Raw genomic sequence first — 17,943 nt, 5'->3', positions numbered from 1 at the left:
ACTTTGATTCCGTTATTGAGGCAAACAATGCAGGAATCACTGAGGTCTTCACCATGCTTGAAGCCTCTGAACTGAAGAAGTTTTTGGGAAGCAGCGCCATCTGCGATCTGCCTGTCTTGAAGGAGTTCTTTGCAACCGCTCAAATCGAGCATGGGACTGTCAAATGCTTGATCCGGACAGAGTCCTACTCCTTCAATCAAAATTTCTTCGCCAGCACATTTGATCTGACCTCCAGGGGTTTGACAAAATGCGCGGATCTTCCCGATGGTAACTGCTCATACTGGTTGAAGGAATTCTCAACCACTGATGCTCCGATCAAACTGCCGGCTCAGAAGACATCTCTTAAAGCTCCATTCAGGCTATTGACCAACATCGTGGCCAAGAATCTTCTTGCCAAGGCTGGATCGTACGACAAGGTGACGATGGAAAAATTCCAATACATGGCTTGTATCGCCTCCAAAATCAACATCAACTGGTCAGACATATTGTTCACTACTTTATGTGAAATGATCAGGGGAAAAGGGCAATCCGAGGGATTTGCTCTGCAAATTTGCCACACCTTGAGCGTCCTTGGAGTAGACTTCTCCAAGACTGAGCCTCTGCATCCCACCAAATGGCTCAACAAGTCTACAATCTTCAAGTTTCTGAACAAGAAAGAGGTTGCGGTCGACACTCTGCCTTCAACCGCAAGTGTTGTTGCTGTCACTCAACTGCTTTCAACAGTCCCGGTAGTGGCCAAACCAGCCCATACCAAGAAATCTGCCAAGCGTCAACTTATCATAGAGTCTGACTCTGAAGAAGAATCACGTGAGAACGTTCCACTGATTCAAGCCTTCAGCAAGTCATCTCCTTCTGTCTCCAAAGCAGCTGTGCCATCCACGCCTGCGGGCGAGAAGAAGAGGCAGCACAAGAAGTTAAAGTCCCTTTCTGGACTTGCTCCTACCGTTCCAACACCAATTTTGCCAACGGTCGAGACTACTACCACTACTGCTACTACTGCTCCACGTCCTACCAAGGGTGCGATAATCATGGAAGGTGCCTCATCAACTCCAAAGGTCACTCTCGCTGATCCCAAGGACAAAGGGAAAGGTGTGATGATCTACTCACCTAAGGCTCAACCAGCAGCTACTGTAGAGCTCTACTTGATCATCTCTCACGTTCTCCGCACTGTCAAGCGTCACCTACAGCTCTTTGACAGATGGCATCATTCCCGTACTCACCTGACGCTTGCTCAACTATTTCCTAAGTGAAAAGCTCTGAACGTTATTGAGCAGAAGATGCTTCTTTTTGCTGACACTGAAGACATCGTGGAGGCTCTGGGAAGAAGACAGCTCATCGACTTGAAGCTTCGAGGAAGCCTGATATCTCTGTTGATTAATGAGCGTGTCAAGAACTTCAAATCCAAGAGTCCTACCGCCACCGATGACTTTGTGATTTTGACTGGACTACAGAATAGTCTACGTCAAATCACTCAACTACTTCAGCACTTCCAATCTCTTAACAACGTAAAGACGACAGCTTCAGCAGCTTGTATACAGGCTTATGGACTGGAAGCACAGGTGATGATGAAGACTTTTCTTACCCAAGGTCAGGGTGAAGAAGACGTCTCTGCTATTACTCTTTCAGATGGGATTCTGACCGGTCTCATCACTGCTGACCTGTTTCAGTCATCCGCTCTAGGATCGATTGTGGCAGCATCTTCATCGGTCGACCCCGCCTCAACCGTAGTCCAAGCAGTAATTCAACCGGAAGCAGCTGTGACTGCTCACTCATCTCCAGCGGCGACCGCTCACACCTCTCCCAGTCGTCTACAAGATTTTTTAGAAGTGATTGAACAAGAAATTCCTGTCACCTCTGTGACAGAGGCTCCTTGCAGCAGTGAAGCAGTAGTGCCCCCAACAGAGATACCAAACACTATTGTATCACTTGCACCTCCAGAACAGCCAGTGACTGATGCTGACCCAGCACTTCAACCGTCTCCATCTACTGAAAAGTTTGTGGAAGATCTCCTAATGGATGAACCGAGTGCTGATCCTGCTACTCCACCAACCATCTTGGCTGCAGTCGAGACCCCTACATCTCCAACTGTATCACTATTGGAAGGTCCATCAGCTAGCTCACCAGCCAGATCACCAGCATCACATCATCTTGAGTCTGGCCCGGCTTCACCAAGGAATGACACACAGAGTCAAATGCTTCAGACTGATGACTCATATATTGAAGCCATGACAGCAGCTCTGGATCACACATTGATGAATAGGCTTCATGAGCTCCTGCAAACAGTTCGATCCTTTTCACAAGCCATCACAAACACATCCTCATGGGTTGACAATTCACGCACGACGATGATTCGGCATTTTGAGACCGTGTCTAGCGACCTTGCTCATCTGTCCAAAGAGATAGTGCCATCATCGCACTCAAATCAAAACGCTCTCTACCGTCTCCGAACAAGTTGTCAGATCCGAAAACCGCCTTCATAGGCAGTTGAATGATCGGATGGACACTATGCAAGCTACTCTAATTGCTCAAATAGATGCAAAAATTGATACTATGCAAGCCTGCCTTGGCACTCAACTCACTGAGATCATCCTTCGACTCAACCAAGGTGATGCCAAAAAGGGGGAAGAAGAGCAACGAAGAGCAGCAGAGGCAAGAAGACGTGAAGAAGAATCCAGAAGAAAGGAAGAAGCCGACAGAAGAAGAAGAGAAGGCGATAGGTCAGGAGGAGCCAGTTGGTTCAAAAGATGAACAACTTGTCTCTTCTTTACTTATCGCAGCTGTATCTCATTTTGTTTTTTCTTCAGTAGGTGTAATAAGAATGCTTATTGTAATTAATGAAATTCATTCTCTCAATGAAGTTCATTTTAATGCTTTCATATTGTTTTCGGAGCACTTAAGTTTTGTCATCACCAAAAAGGGGGAAATTGTTGAATCCGACATTTTGGTGATAACAAACAACAACTCATTGTATAGGAATGTGCTGCCAATCTTTTGTATTTCAGGAATCTACTACAACTCCTACCGGAAGCTTGTCAACCGCCTTTGTCTCTCGACCGGTTGCAGTCACAAGCCTATCGACTGGTTATTCAAACCAGCAGAGGATAAATCTATCTACCGGAAGAATGCCAACTGCTTATCAAGATATCTCAAGACAAATACTTGTGACAAGACGTTCATTGCAAGATCTTTTATCAAAAGCAGAACCGGCGTATCAGAAGATCTGTTGACTCTTGCATCGAGACAACAGGTTTCACTAAAATGGCAAAAACGCAGAATGGCTACAGATAAAGCATTCGACCGTTTATACCAGTTTTGGACCCTGGAAGTTGTCTGCATTTAAAGAAGTGTACGATCTTCATGTAGAATTATCAATGCATTTATGAAGCATTAAATGTGCATTCAATGCAGCATCAGAACGTTCAAAATAAAGACGTTGTTGATTGACCTATATAAAGGGAAGATTGCTCAAGAAGTGACAAGAAGAAGACAAGCAACACGAAAAATCTCAATCAACTCAATCACTTGAATACTATCAGAAGTCCTCATCTGATATACTGAAGCAATACTTGAGCACACTTACAAGATCATTCACTTGCTGCTCAAATAAACCCTCGCCTACAGTTTACATATCTGATCTTCAAGGATCATCCTAGGGTTTCCAAGCCTCTCGACCGCTCTGCAGTTTGAGAAGTTCAACCGGACTGTATTCATTATTGAAGAGACTTGAAGCTACTCTGAAAGCTTCCACCAGTCTGATAAGAACTGAGAATCTTATCTGTGTAAATCTAGGAGTTTCGGATTAGGCATTGGATAAGTCCTAAGTCTGAAGTGGGTGTATTGCAAGACGTTGTAATAACCAAAGTCTTCTAGTGAATTCCTTCCTAAGTGGAAGAAGGGGAGACGTAGAAGGATTAGGCCTTCGAACTTCCATAAATCGTGCCTTAGTCTTTACTGCATATTTATCTTATATATTGCTCATACATCGTGTTATAACTTGCCTTTGCATCACTAAAACCTCTGAACTATTTCCGCACTATTTAAGTTGTTCAAACCGTTTTAGAAGTTGAGAAAACAGATTAAGTGAACTAAACTTCACTTGATCATTTTGAAAAGAAAAAAAATAAGTTTCAGAGTGTATTCACCCCCCCTCTACCCTCTGAACCGATCCCAACATAGTTTAATTAATCAATTTAATAACAATATTCAACTTAAAAACAATTTAAGTAAATGGTAAAATTGACTTTTGAGTTTGATCATATACCAATTAAACTATTTTCAATAGTTCATGTACCAATTTGACATTTTATCAATAGTTCATGTACTAAAATAAATTTTTACTCGTAAAAATTATATAGCATTTTGACAAATTCTGATAAAATATTTTAAATAAATAGAAAAAAAATCCAAAAATCCAAATTTGTTTCAAATAGTATATTAATAAAAAGTTTTGGAAAATAAATAAATGATTATAGTAAAAATTGCATATATAATGATTGATAAATTATATATTCAAAAATAATATATATTAAAAATATATATTAAAAGATATTTTTAGGTTTATCTATGTTATAATATTATTATTTATATTAATCAAAATAAAAATGATATATATGCGTGTGTCTTTTCATTTATTATCTACAAATTTTACGTTCTATATTTAAGAGCTGATTTGTGTTTAATTAAGGAAGAAACCAAAATAAAATATGGCAAATATAACTCAATTTAAAGAATCGTGGACTTATTCAAATCCAATAACCGTTGTTAACGTTAGATTTAGAATACATATTTTCAAATCCAAAAGGCAGGAGAATCTATAGACTTAAAAAAATAGGGTCATAATTTGGATTGTTCATATTAAAGAAATAAAACCACAATAAAGGATGTAATATTTGAAGGAAAAATTTAATCCAGGAGAAGTCAATAATTTGGTAAGTTGAGAAGGATGTATGTGAAATTTTAAGTGAATTAACCATTAAAACATTATATGTTCTGTAATGAATAATTAATAATTAAATATTAATTAGAGCACTATAAAATCTGGATGGTTAATAGTAATAAATAAAACCAAAATAAATGGGGGAAGCACACATTGTTCTCATGGCCCACCCATTTTTCTCAACTAAATTATCCACTAAATTCGGTAGTTTGCTGCTGTAATTGATAATTAATTAAGATTGGTTGTTTGCTCCTCTAATTGATACTTAATCAAGATCACTTATTTCATGCATGTAAGATTTTATTTAAAAAATATTATCAGAATAAAGTAAATAATTTGGTTTAAAAGAATTTATTCCGAAGAGAGCTAACAATTTTATTAAAAATTTTAAAAGATGTAATCCAATATAGTAAATAATTGTGTGAATACATGACAAAGTTTTACATTGTGTATATACATATTTACCCTTTTATTTTATATAAAGAGGATAATAATGCTGGTTATATTTGTAAAATTACAAAAAAGATAGGGACAAAAATGTAAAATGCACAACACAATAATTTCACCTATAAATTCTATTTTAATGGTCTCTATTTAATTCAACAACTTCCACTTTAGTTTTATCATATTATTAATTGTGTCAAATATTTGTCATACATATAATTTATATTTTTTTTTCTCTTTAGTCCATGTAATTTGAAATATTCTAATATAAATTTTTTAATAATATATTAATATTATTTAATCAAGGAATAGATTATTTTCATCGAATAATAGTATATTAAATTTTTTGCAAAATAAACAAAGATATAATTAAATGCAATACACAATAATTTCATTTATAACTTCTATTTTAATGACATCTATTTAAATTTTATTTTAATGGTCTCTATTTAATTCAATAACTTCCACTTTAGTTTTATCCTATCATTAATTGTGTCAAATATTTGTCATACATATAATTTATATTTTTTTTTCTCTTTAGTCCATGTAATTTGAAATATTCTAATATAAATTTCTTAATAATATATTAATATTATTTAAGCAAGGAATAGATTATTTTTATCGAACAATAGTATATTAAATTTTTTGCAAAATAAACAAAGATATAATTAAATGCAATACACAATAATTTCATTTATAACTTCTATTTTAATGACATCTATTTAATTCACATATTTACCCTTTTATTCTATATAAATGGGATAATAATGAGGGTTATATTTGTAAAATTACAAAAACTATAGGGACAAAGATGTAAAATGCACAACACAATAATTTCACTTATAACTTCTATCTTAATGGCCTCTATTTAATTCTATAACTTCCACCTTAGTTTTATCCTATTATTATTTGTGTCAAATATTTGTCATACATATAATTTATATATTTTTTCTCTTTTGTCCATGTATTTGAAATATTCTAATATAAATTTCTTAATAATATATTAATATTATTTAAGCAAGAAATAGATTATTTTCATCGAACAATAGTATATTAAATTTTTTTCAAAATAAACAAAGATATAATTAAATGCAATACACAATAATTTCACTTATAACTACTATTTTAATGACATATATTTAATTATATAACTTCTACTTTAGTTCTATCTTATTATTAATTGTGTCAAATATTTGTCATACATATAATTTATATGTTTTTTTCCCTTTTGTCCATATATTTATAATACTCTAATATAAATTTTATAATAATATATTGTTTAAGCAAGGAATAATTTTTTGTCATAAAAATAGTATATTAAAATTTTTGCAAAATAAACAAATGCATATAGTAAAATTATATAGCATTTTGACATATTTTCAAAAAAATATTTAAAGTAATTAAATAAAAATAAATTCAAAATTCCAAAATAAAAAATGCTTATAGTAAAAATATACTCAATAATTTCACTTATAACCTCTATTTTAATGGCCTTTGTTGAATCCGACATTTTGGTGATAACAAACAACAACTCATTGTATAGGAATGTGCTGCCAATCTTTTGTATTTCAGGAATCTACTACAACTCCTACCGGAAGCTTGTCAACCGCCTTTGTCTCTCGACCGGTTGTAGTCACAAGCCTATCGACTGGTTATTCAAACCAGCAGAGGATAAATCTATCTACCGGAAGAATGCCAACTGCTTATCAAGATATCTCAAGACAAATACTTGTGACAAGACGTTCATTGCAAGATCTTTTATCAAAAGCAGAACCGGCGTATCAGAAGATCTGTTGACTCTTGCATCGAGACAACAGGTTGCACTAAAATGGCAAAAACGCAGAATGGCTACAGATAAAGCATTCGACCGTTTATACCAGTTTTGGACCCTGGAAGTTGTCTGCATTTAAAGAATTGTACGATCTTCATGCAGAATCATCAATGCATTTATGAAGCATTAAATGTGCATTCAATGCAGCATCAAAACGTTCAAAATAAAGACGTTGTTGATTGACCTATATAAAGGGAAGATTGCTCAAGAAGTGACAAGAAGAAGACAAGCAACACGAAAAATCTCAATCAACTCAATCACTTGAATACTATCAGAAGTCCTCATCTGATATACTGAAGCAATACTTGAGCACACTTACAAGATCATTCACTTGCTGCTCAAATAAACCCTCGCCTACAGTTTACATATCTGATCTTCAAGGATCATCCTAGGGTTTCCAAGCCTCTCGACCGCTCTGCAGTTTGAGAAGTTCAACCGGACTGTATTCATTATTGAAGAGACTTGAAGCTACTCTGAAAGCTTCCACCAGTCTGATAAGAACTGAGAATCTTATCTGTGTAAATCTAGGAGTTTCGGATTAGGCATTGGATAAGTCCTAAGTCTGAAGTGGGTGTATTGCAAGACGTTGTAATAACCAAAGTATTCTAGTGAATTCCTTCCTAAGTGGAAGAAGGGGAGACGTAGAAGGATTAAGCCTTCGAACTTCCATAAATCGTGCCTTAGTCTTTACTGCATATTTATCTTATATATTGCTCATACATCGTGTTATAACTTGCCTTTGCATCACTAAAACCTCTGAACTATTTCCGCACTATTTAAGTTGTTCAAACCGTTTTAGAAGTTGAGAAAACAGATTAAGTGAACTAAACTTCACTTGATCATTTTGAAAAGAAAGAAAATAAGTTTCAGAGTGTATTCACCCCCCCTCTACCCTCTGAACCGATCCCAACAAGTGGTATCAAAGCGGGTTCCTTTCTCAACTGCTGATCTAAAGTTTTAAAATCATGACTTCTTTCAACAAAATTCCTATGTTTTCTAAAGAAGATTATGATGACTGGAAAATTCGCATGCAGGCACATCTTGCAGCACAGGACGATGACATGCTATATGTCATAACAGACGGTCCTATCAAAATCATGAAGGTCAACCCAGCTCTAACCGATGGTGCAGGACAAATGATTGAGAAACCAAGAGCTGAGTGGACTACTGAGGACAAAAAGAAGGCCAATCTTGACAATGTGGCCCGGGACATCCTATACAAAACACTGGATAAGAAAATGTTCAGCAAAATCAAGTCATGCTCCACAGCAAAAGAGATTTGGGAGAAGCTCACTCAGCTGTGTGAAGGAAATGACCAGACCAAGGAAAACAAGCTCACCATGGCCATTCAAAAATATGACAATGCCAAAATGAAGCCAGGAGAAACCATGGCTGAATTTGATGAACGGTTCAGTAGTATCATTTGTGATCTTATTGCTTTAGGAAAAACTTATACTAACCGTGAAATTGCTGTGAAGGTTATGAGAGCTTTGCCCAAAGAATGGGAGATCAAGACAGTGGCCATGAGGGAGTCAAAAGACTTAAGCAAGGTTGAACTGCATGATCTCTTTGCAGATCTCAAAGCCTACGAGTTCGAGCTCAACATGAGGACAGAAGATGAACCATCTACCTCTCAACCAACCAAGGCCTTAACCTCAACGGTGATGCGTCCACCGGTCGAGGAAGCTCCAAAGAGATCAGCTGAGCAAATCAGCAACGAAGCCATGACACTCTTTGTCAAGAAATTTGGTAGATTTATGCGTAAAAACAATTCTAAATTTAAAAATTATCATAAATCGGACCATACAGACGATGGTCCTACTTGTTTTAACTGTGGCAAGCCAGGCCACTTCATTGCAGATTGCACCAAGCCTAAGAGCAATGATCAGAAGCAATTCTTCGAAAGAAGAAGGGGCAAGGAGAACAAGAGGACGTTTAGAAAAGGAAGAGACCAAAGGGTTCTAGTAGCAGACGAAAGCAAAAGCAAGTGGGCTGAGTCTGACTCTGACAACCCCAATACCGGAAGCTCTTCAGATGACAGCGATGATGAAAATGTGGAATGCCTTATGGCTGACATCGAAGAAGAAGCTGAGGAGGTATTTGACTTTGGTTCACCTGAATTTACTCACAGTGATCTAGTTACTGCTTTACACGAAATGGCTAATGAATACAAAGCATTATCCAAGGAATTCGAGGAGGTAAAGGCAGAAAGAGCTGACCTAAAAGATAAGTCAAGCGAATCAAGCTGCATGCAGCGAAAAGAGGTTGATGGTCTTAAGGTCAAGCTAAGTCTGCTGGCTACTGAGAATGACACCTTGAAAAGAGTGTTCCAAGAAACCTTGACTGAGAACAAAAAACTACTTGAAACAATTAAGGCTTGGAATAAATCTTCTGTAACCATTGACAAGATTCAAGAAATCCAAAGACCGGCACATGACAAAACCGGTCTAGGGTTTGGAACAAATGAACAGTCTATGGAATCTTGTATTCAGTCAAGCCTGGACAAAGGCAATCTTAACAAAATAAGATTTGTCAGGTCCAGCACGATATATGAACATGATGAGTGCAGCTTTGACAAAAATCAGAAAGTATCTAACGAACGAAGCTCTAAGCATAGAGGGCTGGGATATGTGGATCCCCAGATCTCTAATCAAAGAGGAACTTGGATTAAACCAAAACCTAATGAAAGAAGAAAGGGAAACCAATCTAATTTCAAAAGGCCATGGAATGAGTCTAACTACTCTAAGAGAAGATGGTCAAAGGAGAAGCCTTACCAGTACTTTAATTGCAGGCCAGTTCAAAAGAGGTACATGCTAACTGATAAAGATCAAAAAGGCAAGCAGCACACAGCAACCTCACAAGCACACACATTTACTGCTTATCGACCGCACAGATTTCTGGACACACACACGGGCAAACCTGTAAGGGTGTTCCAGGTATGGGTCCCGAAAGGGCTAATCCGACCTGGACCCTACTAGATATGGGTACCAAAAGTTCTTCACTTTTTGCAGGTACTAAAAGTCCAAACGGGCGAGAAGACCACTTCTATCAAGGACACTACCTGGTACTTAGATAGTGGTTGCTCACGGCACATGACAGGGAATCCAGAACTTCTAACAGAAGTTGTGCTGTGCAAAGGACCAAAGATCAGCTTTGGAGACAACTCCAAAGGTAAAACCGTGGGTAAGGGTAAGATTATCCATGGTAACATCATTATTAAAGATGTGTTGCTTGTTGACAAACTGTGCTATAATTTGATAAGTATTAGTCAACTATGTGACAATGATCATTCGGTCGAGTTTCACAAACACACTTGCATCATCAAAAATGACAAAGGTGAGACTCTTATGACCGGTGTAAGAGACCTAAACACCTACAAGGTAAACTGGTCTTGCTCACATATTTCTTCACCTACTTGTCTTACTGCTCATCATGATAAACATTGGTTGTGGCATAAGCGGTTAAATCATCTAAATTTTAAGTCCATCTCTAACTTGAGGAAGCATGATTTGGTTTCTGGTCTGCCTGAAGGAGATTTTATAAAAGACAAAGTTTGTCCTGCTTGTCAACTAGGAAAGCAGGTGAGAGCAACCTTTAAAAATAAAGGGTGTATGTCTTCTTTCAAATGCTTAGATTTACTTCACATGGACCTATTTGGTCCTATACCAGTAAGAAGCATAGGGGGAATGAGATATGCTCTTGTTGTTATAGATGACTTTTCTCGATTTACTTGGGTCATCTTTCTCTCTTCAAAAGATCAAACTGCACCTCACCTAATTAAGCTTTTTAAACTCTTGCAAAATGAACAATCTACTGTGATAGATAGAATCAGGAGTGATAGAGGGACTGAATTTTTAAACACCACTCTTATGACTTATCTAGATGATCAGGGAATCAAGCATGAGTTGTCAGCTGCTAGATCCCCACAGCAAAATGGGGTGGCTGAAAGAAGGAACCGTACTTTAAAAGAAGCAGCCAGAACTATGATTGCTGATTCAAATGTTTCTCAAAGGCTTTGAGCAGAAGCAGTTAACATAGCTTGCTATACTCAAAACAGATCTATGATTAATAAATGATTTAACAAAACTCCATATGAGATCTGAAATGGCACAAAACCTGATATTTCATACTTCAAAATTTTTGGGTGCAAATGCTTTATCCACAACAATGGCAAAAATCATTTGACAGCCTTCGATGCCAAAGCAGATGAAGGAACTTTTATTGGTTACTCAGCCGTTAGCAGAGCTTATCGAGTGTTCAATCAAAGATCACTAACGGTCGAGGAAACCTTTCATGTTGTTTTTGATGAATCTACTCTCTGTACAGAACAAACTCAAGGGAGCATAAATGATCTGAGTCATAGACTGGAAAACACAAATCTACAGGAAGAGAGTGACAGTGATCCATATCCTCCAAAGAAGGATGATCCAGTTCCCTCTACCGTGTGTGATCAAACAAGGCCAGAAGAGGATCCACCGGTTGATAACGATCCTCCTGCCAATGATGATCCAGTAAACGAGGACGTTCGTCAACCAATTGATGACAACCCTTTAGGGAATTATTTTAGGTGGAACAAAGATCATCCACCTGGGTTGGTCATAGGTGACCCTTCTGCTCCTCGAAAAACACGTGGTCAAATGATTAATGAATTCTTGCATGCAGCTTTCCTATCTCAGGTAGAGCCCAAGAAGATAGATGAAGCTCTATCAGATGCCAGCTGGATTGAAGCTATGCAAGAAGAGTTGAATCAATTCACCCGCAACAATGTTTGGCATCTAGTTCCTCGACCAGAAAATCAAAATGTGATTGGAACTAGATGGGTGTTTCGTAACAAGCTCGATGAACATGGCACTGTTGTGCGTAACAAAGCTCGGCTTGTTGCACAAGGATTCAGACAAGAAGAAGGCATAGACTTTGAGGAATCCTTCGCGCCAGTTGCAAGACTAGAAGCAATCCGCATTTTTCTTGCCTATGCAGCTTTCAAGGACTTTAAAGTTTATCAAATGGATGTCAAGTCTGCATTCCTCAATGGTCTACTTCAAGAGGAGGTGTACGTTGAACAACCACCAGGTTTTGTCAATCCTACTCATCCTCAACATATCTATAAACTTGACAAAGCCCTCTATGGATTAAAACAAGCACTGCGTGCATGGTATGATACATTACTAAAATTTTTACTGGAACATGATTTCCAAATTGGAACGGTCGATAAGACCTTGTTTAAATTTGTAAAAGGTGATCATGTGTTACTAGTACAAATTTATGTTGATGACATTATATTTGGGTCAACTAACCCCAAGTTGTGCTCAAAGTTCTCTAAGATGATGCAGGAGAAATTTGAAATGAGCATGATGGGCGAGCTAAATTTCTTTCTTGGATTGCAAGTGAAGCAACTTGAAACTGGAATATTTATCAATCAATCCAAGTATGCCAAGGAATTGGTAAAGAAGTTTGGAATGGAACAGTGCTCAACTGTATCTACCCCCATGAGTGCATCAATCAAGCTTGATAAAGATGAAGGGAGAATCCCGGTCGAAGTAACAATGTATCGAGGCCTTATTGGCTCATTGCTTTATTTGACTGCCAGTCGACCGGATATCATGTATTCAGTTTGTTTATGTGCTAGATTTCAAGCAGCACCTAAGCAATCTCATTTCATTGCCGCCAAACGAATAATTAAATATATTAAAGGAACTACTAATGTGGGTCTTTGGTATCCCAAAGATTCAAATCTTAATCTTATTGGCTATTCAGATGCAGATTATGCAGGTTGTAGAATTGATCGCAAAAGTACAAGTGCCACATGTCAATTCCTTGGAGATAGACTAATTTCGTGGTCAAGTAAGAAGCAGACATCAATTGCTACCTCGACCGTCGATGCAGAATACCTTGCTGCTGGCAGCTGTTGTGCTCAAATACTCTGGATTCAACAGCAGCTTAATGATTATGGAATCCGGTCGAGTGAAGCTCCAATCTACTGTGACAATACAAGTGCCATAGCCATCACTCACAATCCAGTGATCCACTCTAGGACAAAGCACATTGATGTCAGGCATCACTTTATCCGAGATCATGTCTTAAAGAAGGAAATCAGGCTGGAATACATCTCTACCGATCAGCAAGCAGCAGACATATTCACCAAGCCTTTACCGGACGCTAAGTTTTCATATTTTCGAAATATTCTTGGCTTAGTAGATCTAAGTTAGTATGCATGTTTTTAGGGGGAATGATTGCTAGTATGACGTTAATAGCTTAGTTGTTACATTGCCATAAATGTTGGCATATCATCCGCCTTTAGCTAGTCTCTGACAGGCTCCGTACTAGCAGCTTTGTGCTTTGAACCAAATGACATTAATTGGGCGCGGTGATTATACTCTTCAAAACTTTTTGAATTTCAAAAATACTTTTCATGACGTCACCCTATGACCCATAGGTTCCTATATATACTTCTTTACACTCGTTTATCAACCTTTCACCGTTGCTAAAGCTTTCATATTGCATTAAAAGTTCTATCGTATTACTATCAAGCTTTTGCTTACTCTCTTCTCGAGTTCTTATCTACAGCTATCATGTCGATCCAGAAGACTTGCCTTGCAATCAACTTTGATTCCGTTATTGAGGCAAACAATGCAGGAATCACTGAGGTCTTCACCATGCTTGAAGCCTCTGGACTGAAGAATTTTTTGGGAAGCAGCGCCATCTGCGATCTGCCTGTCTTGAAGGAGTTCTTTGCAACCTCTCAAATCGAGCATGGGACTGTCAAATGCTTGATCCGGACAGAGTCCTACTCCTTCAATCAAAAGTTTTTTGCCAGCACATTTGATCTGCCCTCCAGGGGTTTGAAAAAATGCGCGGATCTTCCCGATGGTAACTGCTCATACTGGTTGAAGGAATTCTCAACCACTGATGCTCCGATCAAACTGCCGGCTCAGAAGACATCTCTTAAAGCTCCATTCAGTCTATTGACCAACATCGTGGCCAAGAATCTTCTTGCCAAGGCTGGATCGTACGACAAGGTGACGATGGAGAAATTCCAATACATGGCTTGTATCGCCTCCAAAATCAACATCAACTGGTCAGACATATTGTTCACTACTTTATGTGAAATGATCAGGGGAAAAGGGCAATCCGAGGGATTTGCTCTGCAAATTTGCCACATCTTGAGCGTCCTTGGAGTAGACTTCTCCAAGACTGAGCCTCTGCATCCCACCAAATGGCTCAACAAGTCTACCATCTTCAAGTTTCTGAACAAGAAAAAAGTTGCGGTCGACACTCTGCCTTCAACCGCAAGTATTGTTGCTGTCACTCAACCGCTTTCAACAGTCCCGGTAGCGGCCAAACCAGCCCATACCAAGAAATCTACCAAGCGTCAACTTATCATAGAGTCTGACTCTGAAGAAGAATCACGTGAGAACGTTCCACTGATTCAAGCCTTCAGCAAGTCATCTCCTTCTGTCTCCAAAGCAGCTGTGCCATCCACGCCTGCAGGCGAGAAGAAGAGGCAGCACAAGAAGTTAAAGTCCCTTTCTGGACTTGCTCCTACCGTTCCAACACCAATTCTGCCAACGGTCGAGACTACTACCACTACTGCTACTACTGCTCCACGTCCTACCAAGGGTGTGATAATCATGGAAGGTGCCTCATCAACTCCAAAGGTCACCCTCGCTGATCCCAAGGACAAAGGGAAAGGTGTGATGATCTACTCACCTAAGGCTCAACCAGCAGCTACTGTAGAGCTCAACTTGATCATCTCTCACGTTCTCCGCACTGTCAAGCGTCACCTACAGCTCTTTGATAGATGGCATCATTCCCGTACTCACCTGACGCTTGCTCAAATATTTTCTAAGTGAAAAGCTCTGAACGATATTGAGCAGAAGATGCTTCTTTTTGCTGACACTGAAGACATCGTGGAGGCTCTGGGAAGAAGACAGCTCATCGACTTGAAGCTTCGAGGAAGCCTGATATCTCTGTTGATTAATGAGCGTGTCAAGAACTTCAAATCCAAGAGTCCTACCGCCGCCGATGACTTTGTGATTTTGACTGGACTATAGAATAGTCTACGTCAAATCACTCAACTACTTCAGCACTTCCAAGCTCTTAACAACGTAAAGACGACATCTTCAGCAGCTTGTGTACAGGCTTATGGACTGGAAGCACGGGTGATGATGAAGACTTTTCTTACCCAAGATCAGGGTGAAGAAGACGTCTCTGCTATTACTCTTTCAGATGGGATTCTGACCGGTCTCATCACTGCTGACCTGTTTCAGTCATCCGCTCTAGGATCGATTGTGGCAGCATCTTCATCGGTCGACCCCGCCTCAACCGCAGTCCAAGCAGTAATTCAACCGAAAGCAGCTGTGACTGCTCACTCATCTTCAGCGGCGACCGCTCACACCTCTCCCAGTCGTCCACAAGATTTTTTAAAAGTGATTGAACAAGAAATTCCTGTCACCTCTGTGACAGAGGCTCATTGCAGCAGTGAAGCAGTAGTGCCCCCAACAGAGATACCAAGCACTATTGTATCACTTGCACCTCAAGAACAGCCAGTGACTGATGCTGACCCAGCACTTCAACCGTCTCCATCTATTGAAAAGTTTGTGGAAGATCTCCTAATGGATGAACCGAGTGCTGATCCTGCTACTCCACCAACCATCTTGGCTGCAGTCGAGACCCCTACATCTCCAACTGTACCACTATTGGAAGGTCCATCAGCTAGCTCTCCAGCCAGATCACCAGCATCACATCATCTTGAGTCTGGACCGGCTTCACCAAGGCATGACACACAGAGTCAAATGCTTCAGACTGATGACTCATATATTGAAGCCATGGCAGCAGCTCTGGATCACACATTGATAAATAGGCTTCATGAGCTCATGCAAACAGTTCGATCCTTTTCACAAGCCATCACAAACACATCCTCATGGGTTGACAATTCACGCACGACGATGATTCGGCATTTTGAGACCGTGTCTAGCGACCTTGCTCATCTGTCCAAAGAGATCACTGCCCATCATCGCACTCAAATCAAAACGCTCTCTACCGTCTCCGAACAAGTTGTCAGATCCGAAAACCGCCTTCATAGGCAGTTGAATGATCGGATGGACACTATGCAAGCTACTCTAATTGCTCAAATAGATGCAAAAATTGATACTATGCAAGCCTGCCTTGGCACTCAACTCACTGAGATCATCCTTCGACTCAACCAAGGTGATGCCAAAAAGGGGGAAGAAGAGCAACGAAGAGCAGCAGAGGCAAGAAGACGTGAAGAAGAATCCAGAAGAAAGGAAGAAGCCGACAGAAGAAGAAGAGAAGGCGATAGGTCAGGAGGAGCCAGTTGGTTCAAAAGATGAACAACTTGTCTCTTCTTTACTTATCGCAGCTGTATCTCATTTTGTTTTTTCTTCAGTAGGTGTAATAAGAATGCTTATTGTAATTAATGAAATTCATTCTCTCAATGAAGTTCATTTTAATGCTTTCATATTTTTTTCGGAGCACTTAAGTTTTGTCATCACCAAAAAGGGGGAAATTGTTGAATCCGACATTTTGGTGATAACAAACAACAACTCATTGTATAGGAATGTGCTGCCAATCTTTTGTATTTCAGGAATCTACTACAACTCCTACCGGAAGCTTGTCAACCGCCTTTGTCTCTCGACCGGTTGCAGTCACAAGCCTATCGACTGGTTATTCAAACCAGCAGAGGATAAATCTATCTACCGGAAGAATGCCAACTGCTTATCAAGATATCTCAAGACAAATACTTGTGACAAGACGTTCATTGCAAGATCTTTTATCAAAAGCAGAACCGGCGTATCAGAAGATCTGTTGACTCTTGCATCGAGACAATAGGTTGCACTAAAATGGCAAAAACGCAGAATGGCTACAGATAAAGCATTCGACCGTTTATACCAGTTTTGGACCCTGGAAGTTGTCTGCATTTAAAGAAGTATACGATCTTCATGCAGATTCATCAATGCATTTATGAAGCATTAAATGTGCATTCAATGCAGCATCAGAACGTTCAAAATAAAGACGTTGTTGATTGACCTATATAAAGGGAAGATTGCTCAAGAAGTGACAAGAAGAAGACAAGCAACACGAAAAATCTCAATCAACTCAATCACTTGAATACTATCAGAAGTCCTCATCTGATATACTGAAGCAATACTTGAGCACACTTACAAGATCATTCACTTGCTGCTCAAATAAACCCTCGCCTACAGTTTATATATCTGATCTTCAAGGATCATCCTAGGGTTTCCAAGCCTCTCGACCGCTCTGCAGTTTGAGAAGCTCAACTGAACTGTATTCATTATTGAAGAGACTTGAAGCTACTCTGAAAGCTTCCACCAGTCTGATAAGAACTGAGAATCTTATCTGTGTAAATCTAGGAGTTTCGGATTAGGCATTGGATAAGTCCTAAGTCTGAAGTGGGTGTATTGCAAGACGTTGTAATAACCAAAGTCTTCTAGTGAATTCCTTCCTAAGTGGAAGAAGGGGAGACGTAGAAGGATTAGGCCTTCGAACTTCCATAAATCGTGCCTTAGTCTTTACTGCATATTTATCTTATATATTGCTCATACATCGTGTTATAACTTGCCTTTGCATCACTAAAACCTCTGAACTATTTCCGCACTATTTAAGTTGTTCAAACCGTTTTAGAAGTTGAGAAAACAGATTAAGTGAACTAAACTTCACTTGATCATTTTGAAAAGAAAGAAAATAAGTTTCA

Source organism: Henckelia pumila, chromosome 4 (assembly GCF_033568475.1).
Source record: "Henckelia pumila isolate YLH828 chromosome 4, ASM3356847v2, whole genome shotgun sequence".
Lineage (NCBI taxonomy): Eukaryota > Viridiplantae > Streptophyta > Magnoliopsida > Lamiales > Gesneriaceae > Henckelia > Henckelia pumila.
This window is presented reverse-complemented; position numbering follows the sequence as displayed.